Here is a 26,550-nt window from a genome sequence, read left to right as displayed (position 1 = left end):
GCCTGCTTATTCCAAGACCTCATAAAGTGGAGTAAACAAGTAATGAGGGTATCTAGAAAAGATTCAAACCATATTATACACAAAAAGTAGGCTTTCATGGGTAATAAATGGGGTATCCTAAAGTTAGAGCATGCAGATAGAGAATTTGGCAGACTACCTGCACTTCAGAGTCTGTCCATGGGAAATCACACCCTTAGAACAGAGACTAGGGGACAATATAAGTGAAAAATAGTAAAATAAAAATGCAAGCCAAAGAAGACCTTCAGGGCTACAGACTATGAAAATCAAAGGATCTTGGGTTTGGTAATTCTTTTATAGGAGTCCACTAGAAAGGAACCAGGGGAAGAATCCAGAAGCCTAGTAGCAATCAGCTGTGGAACCCTGAGTCCTGTGCCAGAATAGCAGCCAGGGTAACAAGGCATACAATGGATGAAAGTGATTCAATACTAATCTCTCATAAGAAAAGAAGTTGTACCTGCTTAAGGAGTTCTAGCCTCAAGTCTGAAATGGTCATGGAAAAGAAGAGTTGGTAGGTCTATAAGTTGAAAGCTCTGGGGTCAAGTGGAAAGGAAGGGTTGGGAACGCAGAGGAATGAGGAGGAATGGGGCTCACTATCATTTAAGACTATCTGGCAATTTAAAAATAGTTTCCCTAAAGGAACAAAGCTGAAGCACTTAAATTACCAGATATCAAGACTTGTTTAAAGCTACATGTCATGTGATAACAAAGATGCCACTGCGGTGTGGAGGGGGAAAGGACAAGCCTTTTTTTTTTTCAACAAATGGTGCTAGATTAAGTGAATGTCTATACAGGTGGACTCAATCTTTGATTCTACCTAGTACCTTATACAAAAATCAGCTCCAGACAGATTGTAGGCCTAAATGTGAAAGGTAAAAATAATCAACCTTCTAGAAGATAACTTAGATTATTTTCGAGACCTTAGGGAAGGCAAGGTGTTTTAAATAAGACACAGAAGGCAGTAATCATAAAAGAGAAAATGGTAAATTGGACTTCATTAAGATTTAAAATTCCTGTTACCTAAAGAACAACATTGAGAGAGTGAAAAGGCAAGCCACTGACTGGGAGAAGAACTCTGTGCTACATGTAACTGTAAAAGAACTCATATCCAGTATATATAAAGAATTCCTACAAATCAAGGTGAGACAACTCAACAGAAAAATGACCAAAATATTTTGAACAGGTAAATCACAAAAGAGATTACACAAATAGCCAATAACTATCTGAAAAGTCGTCAGGGAAAAATGCACATGAAAGCCCCAAGAAGACACTATTATACACCCACCAGAACAGATAAAATTAGAACAAAACAATATTAACCACAGCTACCAATGGCAACAATATGGAACAACTGGTACTCTCTTATTTTAATGGCTGGAGTGTAAACTGGAAACTGGTATACTTATTTGGAAAACTGTTTGGCAGTACTTACTAAAACTGTACCAGGTCTATACTCCACAGAAGTGAGTACATGTGTGCATTGAAAGGCATGTACAGGACTGTTCATAATAACTTTTTTTTTAAAGACTATTTGACAGAGAGAGAAAGAGTGAGTATGCATGTGTGCACAGGCAGGGGAAGCAGCAGGCAGAGGCAGAGGGAGAAGCAGACTCTGCAGAAGCAGAGCAGAGAGTCCAGTGCGGGGCTCAATCCCAGGACCCTGAGATCAGGACCTGAGATGAAGGCAGATGCCCAACCAACTGAGCCACCCAGGCGCCCCCATGATAACTTTATTCTTCATTAAAAATAACCCAAGTGTCCATCAGCAGACTGGTTAAAACGAACCATGGTATACACATACAATGGAGTACATTATGAGTTATTATTACATGCAACATGGATGACTATCACAGACATGATGTGTGAAAGAAGCCAGATATACACGCAAAACACATATTGCGATTCCATTTCTGGGAAGTTCAAAATAGGCAAAACGAATCTACGGGGATAATTCAGAACAGGGGTACCTATAGCAGGTACAGTACTGACTGGAAGGGGGCATAAAAGAGCCCCAGGGTGCTAATAATGTTATTATCTCTTGATGAGAATACTAGTTACACAGGTACATATATATTTTACATATATGAACAATGTACTAAGACTCGTACATTTGTTCTGTGTATGTAACAATAAAAAACAAAACGTGTTTCTCAGAAAATCAACACATTTAACAACTACGTTAAAGTGAATGCATATGGGATCATAATAATAAGCATACCATTTATCAAAAAAAAGTTTTGCTTATTTATACTTTTCCTAATTCTGGGATTTAAGGTAATATGCGTTTGTCTCAAAAGGCAGCATGGTACAGGAGAAAGATCTTGGATTTGGAGTCAAAGAGATCCTAGGTTCAGATTCCAGTTTCCTCATTTACTAATTATGTGAGTTTGCCCTCCTTGAGCTTCGGTGTCCTATCTATAAAAAGGGGCTAGCAGTTCCTCCCTTTCAATGCTGTTGTGAGGATTACAGATAACAGACCTTCAGTACCTGGCACATTCTGTACCTCAGCAAGTTATCAACTATCATTACTTTTTAACTTTCACCAAGTTTGTGGTTCAAACCATAATCTACCTTTAACAAAAATCTAAGCCAATGTTTGCTTAGTTGCCAAAAACATTCACATGACTCTGCATATACTTTAAAAGGTCACTGAAAGAATAAGTCACTTAAGAAAAATATTCCTAGCTGCACTAAAGATACAAGACATTGATTTTATTGCCAATCTCTCTAACCCACCCCTGGAAAATATGAAACAATGCCCAAGGTTGAAGGACTGAGACCACAGCCTCTGAACCAACTCAAGGGACTAGTAGTAGCTTATTAAAAGATGGAGGTTTTGATGAGGACAATACAACCCAGAGTTCTCACAAGCAACTTGAAGTAAAGCAGCTGTAGATATTATCCATTTAGAGAAAAGACCACAAGAATAAAGGCTTCTAAAAAACTACCTAGTTGGGATGCAAAGGATTTTACATACTCCTCTAGGATAGAGTTAATTCGTGATCACCCCTCTATCCTCCATCATCCACACAAAGTATTAACTGTCCTAAGGGTCTCTGGGCTCACATTTGGTGGTAGTGGTGGGGTCTCTAAGCAGCCCTTTAGAAATTTCCCAAACACTGAGAGAACCTTCCAGATAAGCTAAAAACTCACCAGAGAGAGAAACTCCTACGTTTTACAGGGCACTGATCAAGCTGCATCAATGTGTACATCAACTCTGAAGGCCAGATAAGCATATCTAGATTATATAATCCCCAGCTTTACTGAGAACCTTTCACTCCAAACTTATTTTTATAGGACTGGAATGGAGGTGGGGGTAAGTAAAGGAGAACACAAACAAGCAGAAGGATGGTGGTAAGAAAAGAAAAAAGAAAAAAGACAAACAACCATGTAAATTGTGCTACAAGCTCTAAGTAGCACAAACCACACTAGCGAGGTTTAGTTAATGGATCACACGCAAAAGAACCCTGCTACCTTTTTATCATGATGTCTGAGGTTTTTAATGAGTCACTTGTCAAATCATTTGGGTGAGTGATGGGAAAAAATGTGTATTTTCTTTAGAAAAATGAATGAAAATGTTACACAAGCAATTAACAACATCGATTTGCATTACAAATGTTGCCTGCTATTGCAGTAGTTCAAATTATTCAAATCTTTACTGTAATATCTTCACAGGAGTTTTAAGATACTATAAAAATATACTGCCAATGAATCTGCCCAGCCTACATTCAGTTTAGGTCATCTTGTCTCAGAAAGAGCCCTTATTCTGAGTGATATGAAGATAGGGATTTTAGTTAACTTTCTGGTTTTCCAAACCATCTAGAGACAACTGGACCATGCATGATGTCACGAAAGTTTTCATGCTTCTAAAATTGAAAATCTACAAAAATGGTAATTTTCATTTTCTCTTTTTGAGTGATTTCTCCTCAGCATATTGTATTAGCTCTATGGTGGCTAACAAAACAAGGAAAGCCCCTAAAAATAGATGCTTTTTAGTAAAAAATTGAGAAGCGTTATGTTGTTGTGATTTGTTTCTAAGATTCCCTTCAACATAGGCTGCAAACTTCAAGGCTCTTTAATCAAACTTCCATAATTCTAAAGACAAATATTTTTAAGAGATATGATTTGAACTTGCTGACTTAAGAACAAAAACGCAAGACATTATAGACATCAGCTATATCAATATGTCAACATGTCATCAACTGCATTACATACAGTATTATTTAAAACATTTGTTGAACCAACAGTAGAGTCCAAGCACTTTCTTCTGCTCACACCAATATCAAGGTAACATTTATTAAACACTTACTATGTGCTGATACTATATGAAAAGCATTTGTGAATTATCTCATTTACTCCTCATACTATGCTATGTGGTAGGGATTATCTTCATTTTACAGATAAACGCTTACAGAGGTTAAATAATCCCTCATGGTAGTGTAACTACTAAGTGGTGAATCAGTCACAAGCTAATAAAATACTTGAAAAATATCTTACTGCAGAAATAATTGAGAGCAAATACTAGAATTACAAGAATCATCCCTTAAAGTTTTCTGAGTTAAGAAAAAGGTTTCTGAAACTTTCACGATAGTTTGAAAGAGGAAAAAAGATGCTTACAAGCTAATAACCAACAAAAATGCCAAGAGGTGAATGTCTTTTTAGTATTAATGTATACAATGGTAAAAATGTAAAGAAACAAGCAGCAAAATATCTTTATAACTAAGTTGATCACCCTCAAAAGGCCAGATTGCCAAAAAGTGACAACCAAATTTTCTATCTTCCTGATTTTGATGTCAATAACGATGATTCACAAAAGTACAAATATCATACCTATAACCTAAATGACAATATGAGCAGCAACTCACACTCTTCAATGAATGTTGCTAAGTAGCAATAAAAGTTATCATTTTACAGAAGGTAGTTTTCAAAAATTCCTAAGAGCTTTTCTTTTATGTAAATCCATAAGGCATTTTGTGTTTTTCTAGCTGCACAGTAAAAATTAAACAAGATAAATAAAAACTTTTGAAATTATTTTATCTTTAATTCATCATATCAACTGACCATATTTGAGAGATTACTAGCTTTTATTCCCCAAAATGTACTTCAACTTGAAATTGGATAAATGATATTGGATAACTGTTGCTAACAAAGACAACAAAACAGAAGCAGTGGTGAGAATGGATGCATTAGCCCTGGGAAACAGTTTTTTTCCCTAGTACTCTCTGCTCTTATTACACAGTTACAGAATAAATTAGCCACTCTAATTTCCTCCTTAACATCCCTGAAACTTTACGACAAAAACAGAATCTAAAAGCAGAACTACTTCAGTTTCAAGTCCTTTCACTCAAATCTTGCTTATATCTACCATATTGTCTACAGATAACCTCTGGACTTTCTGTTCTCTTTCTCAATTGCTTGCTCAGGGGACCCTTTGAATTTCTCCATTACTACTGATGCTTTCTCACCAACCTGTAAATGTTCCAGAGTCTTCCAACCTTAAACAAATCAGAGCAAAACAAAACAAACTCCTCCCTTCTGTGCCCTTCTAGCTCTCCTCCTCCTCACCACCAAGCTTCTTCAAAGGGCTCTATTGGCTATCTCTACTTCCTAGCCTCCCACTCACTCCTCAACCCAGAACAATCTGGCTTCCATCCTACCACTCCACTGAAACTACACTTGCAAGAGATACTTTACTTGAGCTCAAAAGACTGGAAATACTGTGCCGGAACAGGCCTCTGCTGTTGACCACTGCAGCTCAGGGCCTGGTGCACGGTAGGAACTGAATACCCTATTACTGTTCTTGCTGGGGCATTACCCCACTGACCACTTGTGAACTGTCTCCTTCTCCACCTCCCACTAGATTTCTATAACCCTCGCTCTGGTGCTCCACCAAGTAAGTTAGAAAACATCGAAGTTCAGTCAAGGTAAGTAAATATGATCTGGGAGGCTGGTCTGAGATGTAACATGTGCAAAAGAAAGCAAGTCCAATCATTTGTGCTGCACCTGTCTGAAAAAAAAGAATATGTTGAGCAGGGTAGTGTTTATATGCAAACTAGGGGGAAAAAAACCAAACAGCTAAAGGACAAATTTTTGTTCATGTATGTGTTTAACAGACCAGCCAGTACGACTTTCTGCTTTGATTTGAAGCAGTTTCTCACCATAAGTGGAAGTGTCAGCTGGTGTCTCCAGAGCGTGATATGACTCTGGATGGCCCAACTAATTTCCCCTGCTCTTGTTCTCTGTTCCCAGAAACTTTAATACTCCATGTAAAATTTCCCACAGATTTGCAATCAGCCAGCATGAATAGCTGACATGTTTTGAAAGAAATTTCTAGCTGTAAAGCTTTAGATTTAAATTCTGGTCAAGAATGATGAGTTAAACCTCAAGATCCCATGGTATTCTGAAAAAAATAAAAACCAAAACCACAAGACCTACTTTATGGACTTTCAAAACGAAAGACCCCACTCTAGTCTGTAACTCAAATTGTTCAGGCCTTTGGCAGCTACCCTTCCTGACACTGCTACTCTATATATTATAAATCCCACCAGGAGAACTCATCTTTTAGAGAAAAAAACATCTAGTAAAGGTTCTAAAACTGCAACCAAATGCAGTTAGAATTCAATCACCTGAGCTAATGAAAAAGGGATGCAGGCAGTGTCCTACATAATCTATAACTCACAAATTTGGCCTTTAAATATGTCCTATGCAACAGCAGATTTACCTCACAAATTATCTTTGCTAAATGCTATCTGTTAATTTCTTCTCTGACCACCCATCAATTGAGAAAAAGATAACCTAGAAACATGGGAGAAGGAAACCAGATAATGAACCAGGCTTAAAGATAATCATACATCATCCACAAATAATAACATATAAGGACGTTCTTGGGGTGATTATAAAACAAAAGCTTTGTATATGTGAAAAATCAAACGTAAACACATTCCAAAACAGTGCTCAAGAGTGTATGTTGTGATATACCCAGGTAATGCCACAAGTAGGTCCCACAGTACTGATAACCTTCATGGAAATTATGGAAGGAATTCCCATAGCAAACAAATTCTAGGTGGTTGACCTTTTAATTGTGTTGTTCCTTGGTTTAAAGTTTTACTTTCCCCTGAGAGGTAGAAAGGGTAAAGGGCAAACAGAATTTCACCAACTAGTACTTACCCTTACTCTCTGGGTACTCTTGATATTTTTAGTTCTATTTCACTTTTTCTTAAAAGTTGGTCAGGATCCCCTAAATTGATTTTATAAACCTAAATTTTATAAACCAGAAATAGGTCATAACCCAAAGTAAAAAATAATAATAATAATAAAAAGACAAAAAGGACACTGAAGAATTTAAAGAAAATGAACAAAACTAAAAGTCAATTTCCCCTAAATACTATTAGTATCACTGAGGTTAGGGAAACGCAGGTCCTTCTATATAGATGTTATGAATAATGTCAATAAAAAAATTTGAAATTTGGGGATCCCTGGGTGGCACAGTGGTTTGGCGCCTGCCTTTGGCCCAGGGCGCGATCCTGGAGACCCGGGATCGAATCCCACGTCGGGCTCCCGGTGCATGGAGCCTGCTTCTCCCTCTGCCTATGTCTCTGCCTCTCTCTCTCTCTCTGTGTGATGCCTATCATAAATAAATAAAAATTTTTTAAAAAAATTTGAAATTTGTCCATAGTTTTTCACCTTTAAAGTACGTAAGTAGCACAATTTAAGGCGACTTAAAACTCCTGCATATTCTGGGTATTTTCTAAGACATCAATTCTCCTATGATCACTTTTATAGGAATCATTTTACAGTCTTGTAGTCATTGCTTAAAGTTTGCTACGACAAGAAAAAAATCTCAAAATATCTCTGTACAAAATCTTAACACAGAATTTGTATTAGTAATGTATGTCTACCACAACAAGAATTGTTTGCATGCATCAATTTTGTTCAAGGTTTAATCTCCCTCACAATAATACTATCACTCCCTTTCCTTCTGATCCACTTCCTCTAAATCCAATTACTGCTTCCAGCATATAAGAGGAGGGAACAGAGCTTCTTTCAAAACAAAGAACTCCTCCTTGATCTGGTGCTTACAGGGACAAAATGCATTCTTAAATTACATTATTTGAATGAGCCAAGTAATTTGATAAAGTGAAAGTGTTCCTTTTCTCTTCACAGAATTTTACATAAAGTAATAACAAATACTATCATTTTTTCAAATTCATACTACCCTCAATCTACAAAGCAAGCCACTTTAAGGATAAAATTAAAGATACTATTGGTGGGACTACATGTTGGTTCATACTCCAGGTAATTCTGCAATATACAAAAAATTTTAATGCACAGTTTTTGGACTAAACAATTTCATCCACAAGAATGTATCCTATAGAAACAATCATACAACCATCCAAAGATCACTCCACATAAATGTTAATTCCTGCATTGTTTAAAAAGTTAACTGAAAATAACTGAAATATTTATCAATAAGAAATAGGGTAGGGGCGCTCAGTCAATTAAATGACTGTCTTTGGCTCAGGTCATGATCCTAAGGTCCCAGGATCCAGCCTGGCATAGGGCTCCCTGCTAGGCAGGGAATCTTCTGCTCCTCCCTCTGCCTGCCACTTCCTATCTTTGTGTGCTCTCTCTCTGTCAAGTAAGTAAATAAATAAATTAATTAATTATTAAAAGAAAATAAGGAATAGGGTAAATAAAAACTATGGCCACTAAAAAAAAGATAAAGCTACAATATTAATTGGGAAATGTGTCTAAAACACTTTTAATAAAGATTTTTTTACTTGAGATCGAGTGAGAGAGAATATGAACAGGGGGAGCAGCATAGGGAGAGGGAGAAACAGACTCCCTGCTGAGCAGGGAGCTCAACAAGGTGCTGGATACCAGGACCCCAAGATCATGACCTGAGGTGAAGGCAGATGCTTAACCGACTGAGCCACACAGGTGCCCCTAAAACACATTTTTAAGTTAAAAAAAAAAAAGCATTTTCTGAAAGGCAGTCTCTCTTGATTCTCCTCTTATCATAGCCTTTCTCCTTCAATGAATCTGCTTCTTCTGCTGGTCTCTTAAATTTCAGTGTTCCTCAGGCCTTGGTCTCCCCATATTCTTATCCCAGAGGGTTCTCAACCACCTTTTCTTTTTATATGTTCAGAATGCTAAAACCACTATCTACTTACAGGCTCTCTAACCTCCAGATCTGTCTACCTAAATGCCTTTCTGAATATCTCCACTTGGATGTCCTTAAGATATTTCATATGTTCCAATTCCAAAACTGAAGTCAATCAACCTCTACTCAAAACAACAGAAACTGGACCCCCCCCCCCCCAAAAAAAAAGAACAGAAACCACTTGTTCTTATACAACTCTTTTCTTTTTCTTTCTTTCTTTTTCTTTCTTTCTTTCTTTCTTTTCTTTCTTTTCTTTTCTTTTTTTTTCTTTCTTTTTTTTCTTTTCCCTCCCTCCCTCCCTTTCTTCTTTCTTTCTTTCTTTCTTTCTTTCTTTCTTTCTTTCTTTCTTTCTTTCTTTCTTTCTTTCTTTCTTTCTTTCTTTCTTTCTTTCTTTCTTTCTTTCCCTCACTCCCTCCCTCCCTTCCTTCCTGTTTTATTTATTCATGAGAGACATACAGAGAGGCAGACTCCAGGACCAAGACGCGAACAAAAGATGGACACTCAACCACTGAGCCACCCAGGTGCCCCCCCATATAACATTCTAAATCCAAAGCCCAGAAATCTGAGGGTTAGCCCTGTTTTCCCTCTGCCCCCATCCCACCCCCATCCCACAAATTAAATCAACCATAAATGAGGTCTTTTATATTTCTTACTGTATTTATTTTAACATCCCACAACCAATAGCTTATGTCAGGGCCTCATTATTTCTGGCTGGGATTACTACAGTCTATTTGAAACACCTATCTTATCCAACATGACTAAGATACTCTCTCTTTGTACCAATCAGACAAAACTAACCCCTGGTTCCTCCACTGGCTCTGTTACCTCTAGGTTGTCATACATCATTTTTTCTAACTTCCTATTGTTACCTATTCAGATAGCCCACTTACTACACTTTCAAACCCTATCCAGGCATGAAGTTTTCTGTGAAGTGAGATCCACCAATACTTATCAAGTTATTAAGTCATAGGTACTATGCTAGGTACTATTCATACATGATCCAACTTAATCTCAACCATCTATTTTTGTAGAGGAAAAAAACATGCTCAGAGAGGTCAAATAATCTGCTCAAGGTCTCACAAAGTGTAAGTACATAAAGTAGGGCCTTAACATTACAACCACTGTTCTTTTCATTATGTTAGTTTGCCTTTCTAAATCAATTAATCCTTCTTTATATCTACCTCTTTTATTACATTTGACAGAGTAAATCAAATTTGTTTCCATGTTTTTCTCTAGTAGCCTATAAACCAATGTTACTCAATCTTAGCTTTGTATTAAGTTTTTCCTTTTTAATAGAACAGGTGGACCTGAAGATCTGTATTTTTTTTTTTTAAAGTTTCAAAGATGATGCTGATTGTCAGTAAAGCTGGAGAAACACTGAGTTAAGTTTCCAGAAGATAAGAATGTTACTGGACTTTATAACTTTGGGGTTGACATAAATGCCTGCAAACTTCACTGCTGAACACACTGATGGAGATAAATCAATGAAATTGTCATTTTTCTTATAAAATGTTTTCCTTTACTTACAATGATCTGATTGTACAAACATTTCTAAAATTTACCTGAGAATATCACAAAGAAATTTCACACTCAAGATTTATAAAAGAAAGGGGTGCCCGGTTGGCTCAGTTGGTTAAGCACCTGCCTTTGGCTCAGGTCATGATCCCAGAGTCCTGGGATGGGGCCCACGTTGAATTCCCTGCTCAGTGGGAAGCCTGCTTCTCCCTCTCCCTGCCACTCCCCCTGCTTGTGCTTGCTCTCTGTCAAATAAATAAAATCTTAAAAAAATTTTTTAAAGAGTTCACAACAAAATTTTTGATACTTTTCTTAAAAATAAAACTTGGAAAATTTCCTTAAAGGATCAAATTTGAATTACTGTAATAATCCTGGAAACAGATACAATTATGTACATAATTTAAATGTTAATAGAATTCTTGGTAAAAATAAAACCATGTTTAAAAATTTAATCGGTTCCACTTGCTATTGAATATTAAGAAATGAATGTGAACAGCAACAACAGAAACTCTTCTCTACTTCCAGAAACCAAGGTCACTGATAATCTGATTAAAATCTGTACTATTTAGGTGTGACGCTTGCACTGTGTTGCAAGTAAACTTCTGAAACCTAATGAGACAGAAAGCTATCATCTGCTAGCTCGTTATGATATAGAGGGATAAGTCTGAAATACGAAAGGAGGATGAAGTAATGAGGACTTAACTATAGGTAAAAAGTAATGAATATTTTTTTAAAAAAAAGTAATGAATATTCAAACATTCCAGTTTGGGTTTTGGGAAGAGAAAATATGAATGTTATACCTGAAACTCTTGGTATGATTTTTTTTTTTAAGAAGCAAAGATACTATTAAAAATATTCAGGGCATCCCTGGGTGGCTCAGCGGTTTGGCACCTGCCTTCAGCCCAGGGCGTGATCCTGGAGTCCCGGGATCGAGTCCCACACATTGGGCTTCCTGGATGGAGCCTGCTTCTCCTTGGTCTGTGTCTCTGTCCCTCTCTCTCTGTGTCTCTCATGAATAAATAAATAAAATCTTAAAAAAAAATTTGGTGCAAAAAGAGTTAATTTATTTCTTAATGTAGGTTCATTAATTTTATAAATAGCTACTAAAAAAAAAGTTTTAAGAAAATAAATCAATGCTTCAGATTCTGAGTGTCACTATAGCAGAAGTGTTTTACCTGAAAATACTCCAGGTCAACATTTCTGCATCCAAATAATGAACAATTGAGATGAGAGATGATTAACTATAGCAAAATAGAAAATACTACAAAACATAAGCAATGACTAAGAAGAAAACAACAAAAAAAAATACCCACCTGGGAGGGTGCGTGAGGCAGAAACAGTATTCATTTTATTTCTTTGGTCTCATTAAGAAATATGCAAATATTAAAGATCCTACTCCTAGAAGTCTTGCTTTGGAAAGTATCATTTAAAATTAACATTTAAAGAATAAGAAGATGTGAACTAGGAATGATATCCTCTGTTATCTAAACACAAAATTGTTATTTAATGCAACAGAAAAATCCAATGTTAGCAATGTAGGATTTTTACATTTGTTGTTAAACTTGTTAGGTTTTTTTTTTTTTTTTTTTGCTGCTCATGTAAAATGGGGTCTCCTCTTCTATTTTCTAACTGCTAAGTGCTACTTATAAAATTGAAAGCTCCTATTACTTGTAAAGTATACCATCACATCATAAGCAAACTGGAGTAGTCTGATCATTTCCTTTCCAATTCTTATGTCTTTTTCCTTATTGACTGTGCTGGTTAATGCCTCCAATACCAAATCTACTAGTAATGGTGACAGCGGGCATTACTATTCCCCCTAAATTAAAATAATGATTTTTGGTTTGAGGCATATACATTTTATCATATTGCAGAATTATCCAATAATTTTTTTAAGTTGTTTTGTTAAAAAAAATTAAAAGTGAGTTTCAAAATTTATGGAGACAATTACAGTATTTATGGAGAGAATTACATAATTTTTCCTTAGTTCTGGTAATGTTAACAAAAAGAACCAATAGTTATTCATAATTTTTTTCAGCGTGTTCAGAAGGGAAGCCCAGCTTGTTTTCTGATGCAGGAAAAAGGTATGTTTCCAAATAATCAAATAAGCATTGTGTTAGATTATTTGCTCGATTACACACTTCAAACAGAAATATTTAACTTACTTGATCTAATTTACTCTTTACTTTCACTTTACAAGTAGGTCTCAAAACAAATTTACATTTTCTTGTTAGGTATGAAACATATCCAAATTAGTAGTGTAGGTTCTTCCAGGTTTCGTGCAGGCTCTCTTCTTATTCAACGTCCCCCCTAAACAATCTCATCCACCTAAGGCTTTAATTACCACGTTCTAGGACTCCCAGATTTATTCCTACAACCCTGCTCTCAAACCAGAGCTCCAGACCTGCCAGGCCAACTCTCTACTAGTTCTCTGCACTTGAATTCTTCAACTCAAACTGAGCTTAACAGGAAGAAAACTCAAAGCTTTTCTTCCTCAAATCTAGTCCTTTTCCAGGGTGCTCTAACTCAGGGAATGGCCCCTCCACCCACCTAGTTACTAAATCAGAAACATAAGAACCACCCTTGACAAAGCTCCTCACCTTCCCCTATCTTCTAAAGAATGATTTGTATCTCATAAATCCCTCAATTCTAGAATATCTGTACTTCCTTTCACCTTCTGTGACTTGTTCCAGTCTAAGCTGCCATTATCACTTAAACAGCCTCTTCCTGACTGGTAAGCAATCATGCACAACCTAAGTAATCTTTTAAAAAGTCAATCTGATCACACTGATTCCCTGCTTGTGATAAAGATTTTTTTTTTTAAGATTTATTTATTTATTTATTCAGAGAGAGAGAGAGAGAGGCAGAGACACAGGCAGAGGGAGAAGCAGGCTCCATGCAGGGAGCCCGACGTGGGACTCGATCCCGGGTCTCCAGGATCACACCCCAGGCTGCAGGCGGCGCTAAACTGCTGCGCCACCGGGGCTGCCCTAAAGATTTAAAAAAAAAAATCTTTAATAAAGTCTATATAAGCCATTACCATCTCTTCAGTCACCTCCTCCTCTTCCCTTCCTCTATTGTTTCCAATACTCTAAACTAGGCCCTCTTTCATTTACTGAAAGCATGCATTCTTTTGTGCCACAGGGCCTTTGTACCTGCAGTCCCAATGCCTAAAACATTCCTACATGTTCTTCAATTCTTAGATGAGGGATCAATTTCTCAGATAAATTCCTAACACCCTTCTCCAAGTCTTCCTGTATATATTTCTTTGACAGCATAAGACCTGCAGTAAGTTATAGTCTATAATCAGACACTTATAATTTGAAAGATGACTGCAAACTGTATATCCTATGAAAAATATACTGACATATCGAAATGTAAGAAGTTGGTTTTTAAAAACTTACTGCTTTTCAGAAGAGTGAAGTTAATCTTACGTTTCTTTTCCATACGTAAAAACAAGTCAGTGTCAGGCTCTAGAGCACGACAGTCCAACTGAAATACGCTATGAGCCACATATACAATTTTAACTTTTCTAACAATCAATTTAAAAAGCAGATGAAATTATATTTTGCTTAACCCAAAGCATCTAAAATATTATTTTAACATGTAACCAACCTAAAACATGTATCTTAACATTAGTGTCGGTGTGTTTTTTACATGTAGAACACATCTACTTTGGACTAGCTTTGTTAAAAGTTCCACATGTGCTAGAAGTTATTGTACTGCACAACATAGTTCCAGAAAATAATACTGTATTTCCTGTACTTAAATAGCTTACTAACATAATCAGTTATTTTTAAAACAACACAGCATTAAGCAATTTTAACTGCATATCAAATAAGGACACATCTCGTATTTAAACTTTTCAAAAAATGTTTAAATTATGCAAATATTCCATACTGCTGAAAAGCCTAAATACAAAATAAAAATTCAGGTAAACAGTTTAAAAACTGCATTTTTACTCATCACCTGAGGAGATTAAAGGAAGACAGGTACTCTCAAACACTCCTTGTAGGTAAGTGATTTTATTAGAACCGCTTGGAAAGCAACCGGCTTTCCCTTTCTTTTAGTAACGCCGCATCTAAGACTCAGTCCTACAGAAAGAACCAAAAACAAAGTCAAAGATCACAAACTTGTTGACCAAGATACAACATGATTCATACGTACATGTGTATATGACACTCATACCCACAGGGGGAAACAATGGAATGCAATCCAAAATTTTAGTTATCTCTTTGTAGTGTGATGACTAATATTCCTTTTAACACATATTATTCCTTTTAACATGTATTTATTAAGTGCTACTCTGCTAGGCATTAAAACAGATGGGTCCCTGCCATCAAGGGACATACCAGTTTTCTTTACACTTTTCCACATTTTCCAAATATTCTCTAAAAAACACATTATCCTTTCATAATTTTAATAACCAGAAAAATAAAATACAACGTGCAGTGGATGCTGATTTGGGCAAATCAGCTATAAAGGGATATTTCTGGGTTACCTGGGGAAGAATTTGAATAAAGCCCTGAATATTAGTTTAGATGAAAATTTTCTAAAATGGTAAGAGGAGATTAGTTGATTAACACAAAACAATCTACAAAACTGTTAACGGGGGGGTTTCTGAGCAGCAGGAATGTGATTTTCTTTTCCTCTTGTTTTTTTTTTTTTAATTTTTTTTGCTTGCCAATTTTCTACAATGCTCCTGTAATAAAAGACTACTTTTAAAATTTAAGGTATATATACCCACTATTTCTGAGCATCTACTACATACAAAACTGTGCTAGGTTCTATAAGAGGCAGAAAGGAGTAAAAGGAGTCACAATCTTAAAGTAAACTACGATTATTTAAGGGGAACAACACATAAGAGAAAAATAAAAGTAATTAACACAAACCAGAATATAAACATCAAATGAAGTAAAATGCAGTTATAAGGATTCTAAGAAAAAGAAAGACCTTACTTGATTGGAAAGAGGAAGAATGGCAAAAATGAGAAAAAGCTTCATGGAGATAGAATTTGAAATGAAAAGGCTTTTAACTGATACAAGTAACAGCAGACACTAAAAATAAAGTATGGGGCAAGTGTCAAAGAACAGTAAGTCACATTAATAGAGTTTGGTTAGAATGCGGGATATATGAAGGAAGTAGGCAGTATGCTCAAAAAGTAGGCTATGAGGGCCTTGAATTTTCAGAAGGGAAATCTTTTGAATTTAGCGATGGGGAAATTACTAGAGGTTCCAATTCAAGAAACTGTCCATATCTCTGTAACCACCTCTTAATGGAATCTTCCTGCTTCCACTCCTGCACTCCTATAGTCTATTTTTCGTACAGCAGCCAGCCAGATCCTTTTTTTCTTCCCCAGCCGGATCCTTTTAAAACATAGATTATGTCACATCTCTACTCAAAAGTCCTGCAATGGCCTCCCATTTCACACAGTAAAAAAGCCAAAGTCATTAGAATTTCTACAAAGCCCTGCACACTGCCCTCTCACCCTCTAACTCTGTGATCACATATACTACTCTTCCCCTTGCAATGCTTTGCATATTCCAGGCATACTTCTGCTCCTACCGCTCTCGCTCATATTCTCCTCACCAACTTCAGGTCTTAAGCTTTCTCTGACTCCATCCAACATACAACAGCAAACCCCAACAACAACCACCTCCCACTCCTGTCTCAGACAAAAAGTCTGTACTCCGGTATCCCTCCAAATGGACTGTTCTCTGTGACACTTCACATCATATGCCATCTCTATATTTTATTTTTTCTTTTCCCTATACACACACACAAATACAAGAAAAGCTCAATGAGGGCTATTTTTTTTCTTTTTTGTTCATTTCAGTATCCCCAGCATCTAGAATAAAGCCTCGCGTATTGCAGTAAGAAGCAAAGGAAGAGACTACCACGGTGTTAGATATTTAGCTGAAATGGCTTACAGCATATTGTAAGTATTTACATAAATAGAACCTACAGTGAATTTATTCTAATTCACTACTATATTTTCCTCTGAGAACTATTCACCAAAACAGTGCTTATAAATTAAGCTTTGAGCATACAGACAACCTTTAATTTACTAGCAATTTATCTCTGCAAGGTTTACTTAAGTTAGTATTTGAAACAGGGATGGTGGTGATTGAGGAAGAAAGGAGGGAGTATTAAATCTACTTGCCTTCTTCTTTCATTTCCCCCAAACTAATGAACACAGACTCCCCACCTCTCTGCTTCCTCCCCAGTGTACAGTTTCTGACTTTTTCCTTTTCCTAGGGAATAGGTCTAATCCAGACCTATAAGCCTTATCCCCAGGTTAAGGCCAGAAATAGAAACTAAGAGTGTGATACAGAGCTTTGGAGATGGTTGGCAGGAGTAATAGGAGAGCCAGGCAGGCAAGGGAGGTTACTGCAGAGGAACTTCATATATTTTAAAAGGAAGTCAATACAAAATAACACTTAGCTACTTAGCTACTTCCCTGTTCTAAAATATACAATGCTGAAAGACAAGTGATACTTTATTTTTAAAATGATAAACCCGATCTTTTATTTTATTATGATTTTAAGCACACACGTTTAGAAAAAAAATTAATGAATGATCAAGTACCCTTTTACTAAATCTGCTACAGATTTATTTTTAAAACAGCAAAGCTATGGTTCAAAAACAAAGGCCCTTCCTAGATCCTTTATTCTTCTTCAGTTCTTCAACGGTAACTTTTATTCTCATTTGGTACTTATCATTCCCATGAATGTTTTTATACTTTTGCTACCTATTCCAAGATTCCCAGAAAATATATTGTATAGTTTTGCATGTTTTAAAAACTGTATTAAAACTACATAAATACGATAAGCAAAACTATACTATATTCTGGTTCTGTTACCAGCTGTTTCACCCTGGGCAAGTTGCTTAACATCTGTACCTCAGTTTCTTCACTGAAAAATGGGGATAATACCACCTACGAGTTTATAGGGTTGTTATGAGGATTAAATGAATTAATATACTCTATATAAATCGCTTAGATAAGTATCTCACACTCATAGTAAGTAGTGTATATTAATTAGTGCTAGCAATTATCATAAAGTTGCAAAAGGACCTGTGATTGTATTACAAACACACACTCTGAGAAAAGACTAATTATTGAATTGAGAGACATATATAGATATATACACATACATACATATATATATATACACACACACACACATATCCCATATAATGCCAGACATTTTACAAATTGTGTAAAAATTATAAATACTTATTAAGTCAGGCTGGAAAGGTTCACTAGCCTAGTTAAAGAGGAACTGAAAGTGCTAAGAGAGAATAAAATACTTATTTTTTAACTTTGGAATTGTAGGTTAATTACAATATAAACATTCGATTTAAATGATTTATGACAGTTTAAAAATACCTAAATACTTAATGGCCTCCTTTCATGAGTTTTGGGAAGTAGGGTTAGGAGAGAAGGGGTAATTCCTCAATGAGAAGCTATTCAAAGACTTTTTTTAGACTGTTAAGGGAAGCACTTTGGATCTCACACAAAAATGAAACCTTTGGTACTCAAATTTCATTTGTTTTCTGGAGTAACTTTTAACTAACTGCAAGTAAAACAAATTACAATTTTAAATGATGTTTCATAAGAGGATTCATCTAGATCACAAAATTTTGATAAAGACAACTGGATTCTGCAAAATTTATCAATGCAATTATGGACTCAGTATCCAATAAGGGAGACATTTGATACAGAATTATTTTCATAATAGTCTCTAGGTCAAAAATCAGAAAACAGAAAAAACAGATGCCCTACATATTATGGGAATTCTAGTGAATTTCTTACAAGAGCTTTTTAAAGGTTTTAAAATATACCTATGCTTTGAAGGTCAATTAATATATCTAACTGATATATAAAGGAATTCGATCTAATGAGAATTTACTAGGTGTCATTTACTGGGCTGAATATTTTTATACGAGATCTTTAAATCCATCTGCAATATCTTCATGGACAAAATGCACAAGGCTGCCATAGGTACTCTGTACAGACACAGATACTTCTGCAAAGAGTTAAGAATGACTACTACGAAAGCCAACAATTTAAGCCGGCAAAGTATATCAAATGTAGATAAACTGCAAATTAGATCAACGGAATAGTGTTGAAACATTTGTTTCCCCTGGAGTCTGGCTTACATTTCAATGTCTCAAAGGCTACCTGAGAATAACAATTAAATGTAACACCAGGGGTCAAACTGTGTCCCTCTCCCACCCTCAAAACAAAAACAAAAACAAAAACAAAACCCCAGTTGGGAGGAGGAGAAAGCCCTCCGTGAAAGCCAGTGAAGAGGGAAGATCAAAGCTCAAAAGCAAAGTTTTACTTTTCTTCCCCTAAAGTGAGAACTTTGGAACCGGAACCACTGCTTTTGTCTCACTTGTCCCCCTTCTGATGCCCCCAATGAAACACTTACAAGTGTGAGTTAGTCCCTTCCTCGGCCCCCAAAGAGAAGGCTCGGTGGGAAACCGAGCTAAAACTTGCATTAACCTCTAGGAGAAAAAAACAAAACAAAACAAAACAAAACAACAACAACAACAACAACAAAAAAAAACTAGCCACTCGGTACTTTCTTAATGGGAGAAAAGACCCTCGGACCGTTCACCCTATACTCCTGTCCTCTGCCCGAGCAAGACATTGCACCTGCCAGACCGGGCGCGTGAAGAATAATGGTCCAACTTTGCGAACGCAATCTGGGGAGCAGACACGGAATATTTCTCGAGAAGTGCAAGAAAGGGGCAGAAAAGGTCCCTTTCGGGAAGGGATGCATGAGCTCTGCCTGTTGGGAGGTCTCAAAACCCGCTTGCTTCAGAGACCCTCGGAAGCAGCCACACTCCGGTCGCAGCCGGCCTCGGGCCTGGGAGAAGCAGGCAGTGTTTACACCTGTCACGAGGAAGGGGGAGGGGAAAAAAAAAAAAAAAGAGGAAACCGGAGCAAAGCCCCAAACTTCTCGGGAGGGAGGGAGGGAGCGGCCGGCCGGAGCTGCGGGCAGGTGGAAGCGGAGGGGCAGGGCGAGCCGGCGGCGGCCGCGGACGTGGGAAGGGCTCACGCTGCCCCGGCCGGTGCCCGGGATGGCGGGGAGCGAGCCTGTGCGCTTGGCGGCCGCCGCGGGCGTCCCCGCACCCGCCGCGGAAGAGGGCAGAGCCCCAGTCCGGAGCCCGCAGGCCCGCAGAGCCGGCACCGTCCCCGGCCCCGCAGTCCCAGGCTCCGCGGCAGGCAGGTCCTCCCGGCCCGGGCGACGGTCCCGCCGGTGGGCCGGGCCCGGCGCCCGCCCCCTGGGGCCCCCGCGCGGCCGGGGACGCGGAGCGGAGGCGCTTACCTGGCTCGCCCGGGGCGGCCGCGATGGGCATGGCTCAGGGGCCCGGGGAGTAACTGGCTCCCCGGGGAAGGACCGGCTAGCCCGACGCGGAGCTGGAGAGAGCGGAAGGCAGGCTGCTCCCAGCCCCGTCAGCGAAGCAGCGCCATGGACGCCCACCCGGAGTTTCAGCGCTGCCGCGGGACCCCCATCCCATTACCCTCCGCCCTCTTCCGCCGCCGCCGCCGCCGCCGCCTCCACCTCCTCCTCCGCCGAGACCCCCCGCCCACTCCACACACTCTCCCATCATGCAGCGGGGGAACCGCTGCCGCCGACACGTCACTTCCGGGCGCAGGTGGCTAGGTCGGGGCCGGGCGCTGGTGGGTGCAGGGGGGCGGGGGCTGCTGGGGGGGGCGGGGGAGGACACTCCAGGGGGAATTAGTGTCACAGAGCGCTTACCCCTGCGCAGGCGCGGTCGCGTGGCGTGCCGGCCGCCATTTTGGGTGTGGGCAAGCTGCCCTTCTCCTCTACTTCCTCGCGAGGCGTTGCGGGGAAGGACGTCTTTCCGCAGCCCGCCTGCCGCGGGAGCTGCGCGCCGGGCCGGGTGCTCCCCCGCCGGGTGCTCCCCAGCCGGGTGCTCCCCAGCCGGGCGGCGGCGGCGCGGGCAGGACCGAGCCAAGTGTCCCGCTCTGCAAACAACAGTTGCCAAGATTTTGTTAACGCCTGCACCATAACTTCTCCACCACGGAGAGCCCTTATCAGCTTGCCCTCCCCCCCCCCCCGCCCCGTAAATCGACTTTTTTTTTTTTTTTTAAATTCAGTCCAATGTTCCTCATTTTTAATTTAAACTCCCAGAAGAGGAAGCTGCTAGTTTTGCTACCTTAACAGAGAGATTGTTATAAAGCAGAGGGAGAGCCCCCGCCGAAGACGGACAAATGGGCTTTTGAGACCAGTAGCTAATATGTTCCAAAAAAAAAAAAAAAATTTTTTTTTTTTTTTTTTTTTTTTTAAATCGGGAATTTTGCTAACAGATGGAGACCCTCCAAGGAAGCCGAAGGTGTCAGGTCGACGTGTGCGCTCCCCTGGTTCATCATGGATTTTTTTTTGCTGCCGTCAGCCTCCAGCAGCTGATCATTGGCGTTTTTGTGACCTTTCCCCCTCGGTTTTATCACAAATATCTGTTCGAACACTGACTACTGCAAAAAAAAAGAGACTCCAAGGCTTCAAGGATCATTGTTCATCGTCCAGGACGAGGCGACCGGGGTATCCAGCCTGCAAATCGGGAGCCCCGCTTGCTTGCCGGGCGCTCATTTTCCTCACTTTTGGGCAAACCCGCACCGGCAATTTGAAAAATTTAAAATAGTCCCAAGACAGCCAAGCTCCAGAGCTGCGCAAAGAAGCAAGGATGGAAAACACCCCCTCAGCCACGGAGAAGTGTCCACCCCCCCCCCCCCGCCTCCCTCCCCCTTGAGTGGAGGAATTATACAAATCAGGGGAAAGATAAGGACAAAAGCAGTTCATCACGGTTTAATCCCGCCTCTGCAATGTTCTAGACAAATTAATTGGAGCGCTACAACAGACCCGCATTGGTCTTTTTACAACTCAAATCGCTGTAAGAAACACGGAGACTGCATCACTTTCAGTGGGAGCACCGACTGCTTTGTGGTCCTGCTGGATTTTTGGTTATTGCTCAGTCACTAAAGAAAAAAAAAAAATCTGTATGGCTTGTCAAATTCCTATTGTATTTCGCCCCCTGCTGGTGTAGCTCACGTGCAGGCTTGGAAAAAAATAAATAATGCACATATATGTCACCATAAATGTTTATTGACCGAGAAGGAAAGAAAGAAAAGTATTTGTGTGTTTGTTGTGGAGACTGGGAATGAATTAATTTTAGATGAACACGTGCTTGTCCTAATTCGAGAGCTCTGCTACACGGAAATCTCGGAATGAGAAGAACATGTAAAATCCTTAAGGCAGACCCTACACCAAGAAAATGTTTGCATTGAAATAGTGGACTCAAACATCAGAACGTTAAAAAAGAAAACCCTGATTTTGGAAAAAGTAGGTCCCTGATCCACACATAACATACGATTCCAAAGTGATTTTTTTTTTTTTAATGAGATAAATGGTAGGAGCCAATTCTATCCACTTGAGGACAACAATTTAGAAATCAGTGTCCAACTCTGAATAAGGCGATTGGGTAGCTATTTGGTCAGATGACTTGTGAGTGCAATCAACCAGCTGGTAATGGGTAATCTTACACAGGGTTCCCAGCAGCATTCCAAAGCCTACTAAAGTCTAGTACAAAAGGACAGCCTTTGTTTCTCAATGTTTTTTAAGACGATGAGTCTGTAGGAAACATAATTACTAAAATTCATCGCATTTGGGGAAAAACAAAATTACTGCATTTGGATCTAATGATGATATTGTTTTGGTTTACTTTCTAAAAATTATGACCAGAACTTCATTACCCAAGAATTTGCATCAAGAAAAGAAAAAGTACTATCACGAATAAATAAATACATCTTAAAAAAAAAGAAAGAAAAGAAAAAGTAAATGACAGTTTATCACGTGTTGTATGTACTTCTAGTGTTTTGTGTAGATTGTTTACAAAGTTGTAATCATAACTAAATAAAGCTAACTTTCCACTTAATATTTTGTTGTAAGCATTTCCCTCTATTGCTTAACATTTTGTAAGACCTTAATGATCTCCATGGTATTCAATGGAGTGGACATACCGTGATTTATCCGTTATCCTATTAGTAGATATTTTCCACCATTGCAAATAATACTCTGATGAACGTTTTGTGCATGGGGCTTTGTCCAATTGTAGGACTTTTTTCTCAATATAAAAATGATTGAGCCAAAAAGATATTAATGTTTTATTGGCACTTTATCATCTCATATTATTTTCCAAAAGACTATGCCAGTTTACAATACTACCAGTAATATAGGAATGTACCAATTTTACCACTTCCTTACCAGCAGTGGATAATCATTAAAAGAAAAAAAAGATGGAATTATGCTTTTTAGACTAAAAGTTGAAAGGAAGTTAACTCATTTATATAAGAAATCAACAAACATAAAGCCCTAGCAATCTGATATTCTGGAAGAAGAATAACATAGACCTGGGTTCATGAACAGGATCTATGGCACTATGATTTTGTATAAATTACTTAACCTCTCTGGACTTCAGTCTTCTTCTATGTCAAATGAGAGAGTGAAAACTAGATCACAGGTCCTCAACTCCTTTAGGACAAGTAACTAGCGCATGTATCTCTTTGAGTATATGGTCAAAGCTTTGACCCTTTCTGCGGGAAATGCTCATCCCACAGACATTCAAATTTCTTAGACCTCCTAGAGCTCATTCATGGAAGAGGGTCTATGAACCACAGCTTCAGAAACCCTGCCCAGATGACTTCCAAGGTTCTTTTCATCTACACGTTTTCCTAGGATTTCATTTTATAACCCAGTAAATGCTTTCTGGCTAAGTAATACTTTTTAGTGGACAAATAAATTATAATATATTCATAGATGGATTGCTTTTCAGCACTTAAATAAACTAGACCTGTAGGTATCAATGATTATAAAAACAAAAGTGAATGAGGTTTCAGAATGGGTAAAATGTGATATGAATTTTATAGTGTATGTGAGTTTTAAAAAATAAACCAGTAATTAATGGATATAAATTTTGTATAATAAAGTACAAAAATATGGACCAGAATAAGATACACAAAATTCATTAGAGGCCAGTATGGAATGGGTCAGAAAGCACCAAAGTGGATTTTTACCTGTAATTGCAATGTCTTATATCTTAAAAAAAAAAAAATCTGAAGTAAATGTGGCAAGCCATTTGCATTTTTTCTTCTTTTTCTAGCTTTGTTGAGATACAACTGACAAGTAAAAGTTGTATTTAGTTAAGACGTACAACTTGATGCTTTGTTCAAGCCATTTATATTTAATTCTAGGTGGAGGGTACAGGGTGTGTGTTATATAATTCTCTGACATGTTCTGTATTCATTTTTTCAAGTTAAAAAACAGCTTTTCCAGAGCCAGTTAATTTAAAGCGACAAATTGCGAACAGCATCCTAGAGAGAGTTCCTGGTGTATTATGCTAATGTTAATATCTAAGATTTGTTCAACTGTTCAAAAACGCTTTTAAGTATATTTCTCTCCTGATTCTCGCACAGTCCCTGTAGAGCCTGTAGGTCCCCCAAGTGTCTGCTACTACTACTGCTCCCCCAAACTTAAAAATCACTCCAGGAGCCAAACTGCCCCACTGGTTTTCTCAGAGCTTTCTACTAGCATTTTGGGCCTCCACTGGCATGTTACAGCTGACAGAGACAATAATTCAGAGGCTCTGGCCTCTGGGTCCATATTAAGTATGCCAGACCCTAAATTCTTATAGGTCTGTAGACCCCTGTAAGTAAAATGTTGCTGTGGTGCTTTTCCTAATAGGAAATCAGACCAGACATCTTCCAGAACAAGGCAAGAGAGACCTGAGCAGGGGCTATGCCGGGACCTTACTCTCCTTTTATTCTCAGACTCCAGCCGGGATCTTTGCCTCCCCTCATTAATACCATCAAGATGAATGTCTCTCCTCTCAGGTAATCGAGTCAGCCCAAAGCTAAGGGCTCAGAAGCAGACAGCAACCCCCAAGGGGCTCACTGTCACTTCTATCCACACCTTTAGTCCTGTTGGAATCCTGTCTTAGACTGTTTTGTCTCACCCAACCTGCGTGCATTATTTTTGTGTGTCCCTCCCCAAAGTGAAAGACAAAGGCAATTGGACACAATGAGCCCCCAGTGTGATGCAGTGTGAAATACACAGATCACAGAAGTACACAGCATTTCTGCCAAATATATTTAATCTGAATCTCATTAAGCCTTTAAAACTACCTTCCAGTTTATAGGAAATACCGGAGCAACGAGTTAAACAGGACTACTAAGAAACAAATGTACCAATCCAGTACATGGATTATTCTGCAAATAACATGTTCTCTTGAAAAGGGATAGTCTAGGTTAAAAGAAATGTAAAAGAAATAACAACCTAGTGCAATTTGTGGTTCTTGACAGAATTGTTATTTGAATGAACCAGTTAACAAAGACATTTTTGGAGATAGTTGAGGAAATCTGACTGTGTATTGGCATTTAATGTTCTTGAGGATTTATTGTGAATTTTTAAGATCTGGTAATGAAATTATGGATCTGTATGAGGATGTCCTTACTTTCTGGAGATGCCTGACATATAATGATGTGTATAATCTATTTTAAAATGGTTCAGAGGGGATCCCTGGGTGGCTCAGCAATTTAGCGCCTGCCTTTGGCCCAGGGAGTAATCCTGGCGTCCCGGGATTGGGTCCCGCGTCGGGCTCCCTGCATGGAGCCTGCTTCTCCCACTGCCTGTGTCTCTGCCTCTCTCTCTCTCTCTCTCTCCATCTCTCATAAATAAATAAATCTTTTAAAAAATAAAAGAAAATAAAATGGTTCAGAAAGGGACACCTGGGTTGCTCAGTTGGTTAAGGGTCGGACTCTTGATTTTGGCTCGGGTCATGATTTCAAGATCCCAACACTGAGCCCCACGTCGGGCTCTGCACTCAGCAGAGAGTCGGCTTCTCCTTCTCCCTCTGCGGTTCCCCCTGCTTGCTCTCTCTGTCTTTCCCAAATAAATAAATCTTTCTAAATAAATCTAAAAAATAAAATGGTTCAGAAAAATACCCCAAATACCTAGAGATAAAGCAAATATGGCAAAATGCTAGAAATTATTAAACCGAATCTAGGTGGTGGATGTCTTAGTGTTTATTAGGCTTTTTTTTTTTTTTAACTTCTCTGCTATTTTGAGTATTTCATAATACAAAGTAAAAGAAAAGGCTATTAAAAAAATATCCAAGCATACAGATGAAGTCTGGGTTTCCCTTACATTTATTTTCAAATTACTGCATTCCCCAGGCAATCATTGTCAAATACACATTTCTGATTCTGGAGCAGACCTTGTAAACAGTGCTCTTGTAAAGGGTTTTAAATCTGTAGAAAGGAGAAAACAAGCAAGGACTGCAACTTCCAAATCAATTGTAATTAGTTTAAATCCTCTAATATGCACAAATACAGTAGAATTACAGCTCTGTTCAACAAGGAGCAGTTCTAATGCAGTGTTAGCAAGAGAACAGCGGGAATTATATTATCAAGAGTAGTGCACTATTTAAGTGGTAGTATCAGCGGCAGCCCTCTGTGACTTTCCAATACTGTTCCTTCTACTTGAAATGCCCTTCTTCCTGCTTCTTACAGTGGGTGATTGTCTCCCCCCCCCCTTTTTCTCTTTTTCTTTGAAGAGCTCAGAATCCGAACCTCTTTCCTATGTTTGGGAAAATCACCAATTTATGAGTCTACATGGGAGGCAACCCCTTCTTCCCAGTATAAAGGCTGAAAGGGCCAATGTGGAGAAGTAAGGACAGCTGCAGACTTTTGCCACTTCTGCAATTTTGAGATGGCATTTATTGCTCTTCTTCTTGAGTGTGCACTAGCCTGTGGCTTAATCTGA

The 26,550-nt window shown here is 38.7% G+C and overlaps 1 protein-coding gene and 2 long non-coding RNA genes across 6 annotated transcripts in view; 2 read left to right on the top strand and 1 right to left on the bottom strand.

Moving 5' to 3' along the window:
* The window catches only part of AFTPH (aftiphilin), a 66,869-nt gene extending 46,566 nt beyond the window's left edge, over positions 1-20,303 (bottom strand). For 2 of the 4 annotated variants that reach the window (XR_012003624.1, XM_072768612.1), the window contains exon 1: positions 20,038-20,301. The gene's annotated coding sequence lies outside the window, so the exon portion shown is untranslated. Of the gene's footprint in view, positions 1-14,665; positions 14,791-20,037 lie in introns of all 4 variants that reach the window. The other 2 variants (XM_072768615.1, XM_072768618.1) reach the window with 2 other exon arrangements.
* On the top strand, positions 303-24,788 carry LOC140600365 (uncharacterized). Its single transcript, XR_012003625.1, has 4 exons — positions 303-529; positions 12,735-12,780; positions 16,533-16,634; positions 24,472-24,788. It is a non-coding gene; the product is annotated as an uncharacterized lncRNA (long non-coding RNA).
* On the top strand, positions 5,540-9,336 carry LOC140600362 (uncharacterized). The gene is made up of 2 exons (XR_012003623.1): positions 5,540-5,790; positions 5,879-9,336. It is a non-coding gene; the product is annotated as an uncharacterized lncRNA (long non-coding RNA).
* Positions 24,789-26,550: the final 1,762 nt, after the last annotated feature.

Source organism: Canis lupus, chromosome 11, assembly GCF_048164855.1.
Source record: "Canis lupus baileyi chromosome 11, mCanLup2.hap1, whole genome shotgun sequence".
NCBI lineage: Eukaryota > Metazoa > Chordata > Mammalia > Carnivora > Canidae > Canis > Canis lupus.
This window is presented reverse-complemented; position numbering and strand designations above follow the sequence as displayed.